Genomic DNA, 5,682 nt, shown 5'->3' on the forward strand with positions numbered 1-5,682 from the left:
AACCCAAAGCCACGATGAAGTCCCCTGTAACTGCAGTGAACATGGTCATGTACGGCAGGTTAAGAATTTCAATACTTTCAGATGCTTGCTGTGAAGTACAGTAACCTTACATTTATTTCTGGAGAATCACGTGAACCAAAGCACAAACGTGTCATCATATGTTATGCTCTACTACTCTGCGATGATCAGTCCTCAGACATGTTTCTGGTTTCTCTGGTGTGGGAATATTCTTCTATTCTGTGCGAAACACTTCTTTTCAATCCTTTTCAAATATTTATACTGAAGCTCCTCTGCTTACAGTCTTTCTCCTCTGCATCATCTTATAGATTATACAATGGTTACTGAAGGGGAATGTTCTACTTTGATACTTCTGGGAGTAAACACCACTGTTTTTTATGGCATAGATATCAGACCACACAGGTACTATACCTTTAAAACAGTAGCTTGAAAGGAATAGCTTAAAAGTTTCAATGACTCTGTCAATGCCATGGACTCTGTGGTCAGTTGGCTACGTGCACGTACTGTTACCTTTCCTAACATCACTAAGCATAGAACCCAGACATGTATATCTGTGATATTGTGGTTAACATTGTAAATATATATGTACATTATTGGAAATAAACTTCAAGAAATGCATGTATATCTGTGATATTGTGGTTAACATTGTAAATATATGTATATATTATTGGAAATGAACTTCAAGAAATCTTTGTATGTCTGTGATATTATGGTTAACATTGTAAATATAGGCACTATACCTTTAAAACAGTAGCTTGAAAGTAATAGTTTAAAGGTACTGTCTCACTTTCAGTGACTCTGTCAATGCCATGGACTCTGTGGTCAGTTAGCTACGTGCATGTACTGTTACCTTTCCTAACATCACTAAGCATAGAACCCAGACATGTGGATATCTATGATACTATGGTTAACATTGTAAATATGTATATTAGAAATAAATGTCAAGAAATCTGTGTATATCTGTGATATTATGGTTAACATTGTAAATATATATATATTATTGGAAATAAACTTTAAGAAATCTGTTTCAGTGAGAATCTGACCCTTTGTTGTATGTTATGCAGACTAACATATAGAAAACCATAAACTGCATCATGTGAACAGCAAGTTGTGGACTAAAAACTCACTGTTAAAGCTAGTTAATGTCAAGAAGTGGCTGCTAAAGGGCTGAAAAGGTGGAAGCAGCATGATGTTTATGCAAACTGACAGTCATCCATCAATCCGTCTGCGTTCAGAGTTGAAGTTACAACTATTACCAAGACAGAAGCGTTACAACCAAAACTAAAACATTTAACTTGCAGTAAAGCACAGTGGTACCCAACCTCTTTCTGTCTCTTTAAAGTAAACAAACACAAGAGTGATTGTTAATCGTTTTTTAAAGGCACTTTTAAAAGGTGCTGAAGAGTAGCTCTGATCTAAGAAAGTAATTCTGGAAAAAAAGTACAGAAAACAAAAACAGAAGAAAATGTTTTTTTATGCTGAAAAGACTTCTCCATATCTAGATGTCAGTCAATTCAGTGGTTTTTCCTTTTCTGAAACAGTGCAATAAAAGTACATGTGACATCATGACTGCTTCTTTTTTCGCATAAAAACCATCTCAGGTATGGGTGTGCAACTTTTAACAGGCCAAGACACAGGTTAAATAATAGAATACAATAGAGAAGCAAGCAAAAAAAAGAAAGCAAAACAAGCATCATACTGTAATATAGATTTTACTGGAAGTTTATGAAGCCTAAATCTACACAATAATGATGTAAAGGAAACATCCAACCATGAACTGGTTTGTCACCAAATCTTTGACAGGACAAGGATTCACCAACCACTGCAGTCTATTTACATTCATTCAATTATTTCCATGGAGTCAAATTGCTATATATCTTCTACATTAGCTCCATATTCCTCAATTTCAATCCTTTGTTCATTAATACCGCATGTTGGAGATTTCTATCTTTGATTTCAATGGTTGAGTCTTGTTGGTTTCCAACATTCTCAATTCTACAGCAATGAGTATTGATTTTCTGGTTGCCCATTCTAATTTTTCCATTTCAGAATCATGGGTTCACTTCCCATTCCAGAACATGAACAGTATACCCACATGAGCACAAAAATCAAGGCTCGCACAGAACCGCAGGACAAAGGGAACATTGCATCTTTCAGCGGGAATATTAAACTGGGATCCTACCCCTACATAGCAACAATGGCGCTACTTCAAATGTACTTCATTGGTTGTGAAGCACTTTGAGAAGCTTTATTGCAAGTATTTCTTATTTTGTGTAAACTTGCCAACAGTAATCCCTTTTATACTTTCCGAGCAGTAACCCAAATGGAAAGTTTTTGTGATCATCTTCTGTAGGACTTAGTGGAACTTTTAACTTTAATGAGGACATCAAATTGGCACCAATCAGACATTATACCTGAGGTTGGCCTCACAGTAAAAGCAATTGAGTGGAGTGTGCACTGGGTGGTCGAGCTGTTCCCTCCCATTTTGTGACCTGCCAAAGTCAAATTTCACTCTTCATATCCCATCCACAGTATCTCCTATTGATGTACTGTATGACATTTGTTAGCAACTAATCTTGGGTTACTGCCTTCTAACTGAAGATCTTTTCTAACTTACTTCAGTTGCATGACACATCAAAAGAACAAAGGAGTTTTTTCTTGAATGTCCAGGTCTTACATGCATTGCTACTGGCAAAGCTGGTCTGTCTGTTGAATTCATATCAGCTGTTTGGATGATGTCTTTCAAGTGTTTGTTATCAATTGACTTCAATGCAGCCAAAGGCAGCACAGACTTGTTACATTTTTTCTAAGGGCTTGCTGCTGCAGTGAAAAAATCTCTTCCAAAATTACTCTCCCCTTGTACATCAGGATGATGCTTTGGCTGTAATGTTTTACTTTTGTGATATGTTCAATTCATCTGATACTCTACATTTCATTGAATTATGCATCTTAAACAAGTAAACAATCATTGATGAAAATTAAATGAGGTTTCTTACTTAAAAATAAAGCTGAATGTTTTACATTTTGTATCTTTGGTTATCTCAAATACTTAATGAGCTCAGTCAGCATGGATTTCAACAGAAACAGATTGTAAAACTCATTCACCAAGGATAGTATCTTGTTCCTCATTTGTTTTTTGAGTAATGGAATGCAAAATATTTTTTCAGAACCCTGACTATAAATTTCATATCGTTCTAAAGTTAATAATAAAGCTTTAAGTTGTGCTTTATCTTCAATCTGCCTAAATGGTTTATGGTTAATTTGCCATCAATTAAATGTTTGCAAGATAATCTTACTCAATTTCCTCTTTTTCAAGTTTGAGACTTCCGAAAACTGCTATGTCAATCAGATTACCTTGACCAAGAGGAACTTTGCCTTCATTTACATCTCTCTCCCTCTCTGTTCTCTGGTTATTGTTTTCTTTTTCCTGATACAAACTAGTCTTATTGCTGCTTCATATGCTCTTCAAATTACTTTTCAGGCAGGAGGATGCCATTTTTTTTTTGCTGAAGCCACCTCATTATTTCTTCCTTGGAAATCTTATGTTTTGAACCAATGTTCCTCCTTTTTCATCTTTTGAAATGCTGAAACCAGGCTGTCCCATGGCCGCATAGAAATCCAGACCATAAATGTCATTATCAGGATCATACCTGATGCCCAGATCCATGTGCTCCTGAATCCCAAAGCCAATGCTTCCAGTGTTGCAGAAGTTACACTTCCTCAGTTCATATTCCCTAATCTTTAGACTTTTCTCCAGAATTTCCTCAGTCTCGGCTCCTTGGATTGCGCAATGAACAGCAATCTTCTCTCTTCATTTGATACCAAATGATTGCACAGTACAGTAAGCTTTGGAAGACCCTGGGATCTGGTCAGTGAGTTGCTCCAACACTTTAGCAGCTCTGGTGAGTCTGTCACCACTTTCACCCAGGCAGCTTTTTGAACATAGCTTCCTAATGTGGAGTTCATGTGTAAGATCTTCCTTCTTTTCACCTGCCATTCCCACAGCAGCTTGACAGTAAAGGTTTCAGCTGAATTTTCAGCCTTGTGTCAGTGCTTCTTCCTTTAGAACCAGGATGAAAATTTGTGATATTTATTACTATTAGATCCAATGTAGGAGTTCCACTACTTCATTCTAGCAACACGCCAAACAGTTTCTTAACGGGATTACATGCCTTGGGCTGAAGCTTACATCTTTAGGCTAAGTCTAAGTTGTGCCAGGTTTTTTGGAGGGTTTTCCGCTGCATGACCAAGTGAATTCTCTCACTCTATGTTACCAACTCGCCGCATTAATTACCTACCCACTCCACGGCATGTGTCATGTTGGATTCCAGTACCATCTTACCATTCGCCATTCCTAGAGCAACTAACCACTCAACAGATATCTGCCCAAACAGCACCATCGCTCATGCCATACTATTTGTAAAAGGCTGCTGTGACCTCAGGTTAGTACTGGTATTCTGAACTGGTACTGCTTTAGTATTGATGGCTACAATCTGAAGATGAAATGGAAGATGGCACCACACTTCTCCAAATATTTCTTATTCATGCCATTATCCAAATGTCTTTTAAACATTGTAACTGGACCCATATCCACCACTTCCTATGGAAGTTCATTCCTCACATGAACCACTCTTTGTATAAAACAATTGCCCTCATGTCTTTTTTAAAATCTTTCTTTTCTCACTTAAAAATATCCCCCCAGTCTTGAAATTCACACTCCTTAGGGAAAATAAACATCTGCCAATTCATCTTATCAATACCCCTCATTATTTTATAAATCTCCATTAGGCCACCTCTCAACCTCCTATGCTCCATTGGAAAATAGTCTCAGTCTATCTAGCCTCTCCTTGTAACTTAAACCTTCCATTCCGAGCAACATTCTGGTGAATTTCTTCTGAACCTTCTCTAGCTTTTAACAGTATCCTTCCTCTAACAGGGAGACCAGAACTGGACACAATAATCCAGAAGATGCCTCACCAAGGTCCTGTATAATCTCAATTTAGCATCCCAACTCCTTTACTCAAAGGTCTGAGTAATGAATAATTATAACAATAATAATAACAACAACAACAATAATCATGTATCCATCCAGATGCCTTTTAAATGTTGTAAATGTACCAGTTTCCACCACTTCCTCTGATGCTCGTTCCATATGTACACCATCTTCTGTGTGAGAAAGTAACCCCTGGATCCTTTTTAAATCTTTGCCCTCTCACCTTAAACCTCTGACCTCTAAGCTTTGGACTCTCCTATTGTGGGAAAATACCTTGGCTATTCATCCTATCTAAACTCCTCATGATTTTATAAACTGTTATTAGGTCACCCCCTCACCCTCTGATGCTCCAGGGAACAAAACTCTAGCTCATTCAGCCTCTCCCTGTAGCTCAAACCCTCCAGTTCTGGCAACATCCTTGTAAATCTTTGCTGCACCTTCTCAAGTTTAACGACATCCTTCATATCCTAGTTGTCTTGCTAACAATCTTGAAATTGTGATCCGAGATATTGAGATACCAACCACTGGAAACAGAATACAGAGGAACCTCGATAATCCGAAGGACATGGTGGGGAGGATTTCATTCGGTTAATTGAATTCTGGATAATCGACTGCTGGATAACATAGTTTAGCCAAGCTTCGGGACCTTAGGATCTTGCCGGTTAATCCAA

At 37.6% G+C, this 5,682-nt stretch overlaps 1 pseudogene; it reads right to left on the reverse strand.

Moving 5' to 3' along the window:
- Positions 1-3,488: 3,488 nt before the first annotated feature.
- LOC140469247 (large ribosomal subunit protein uL5-like) lies at positions 3,489-4,370 on the reverse strand (annotated as a pseudogene).
- Between the last annotated feature and the right edge of the window lie 1,312 nt (positions 4,371-5,682).

This window comes from Chiloscyllium punctatum, chromosome 49, assembly GCF_047496795.1.
Source record: "Chiloscyllium punctatum isolate Juve2018m chromosome 49, sChiPun1.3, whole genome shotgun sequence".
NCBI classification, from domain to species: domain Eukaryota; kingdom Metazoa; phylum Chordata; class Chondrichthyes; order Orectolobiformes; family Hemiscylliidae; genus Chiloscyllium; species Chiloscyllium punctatum.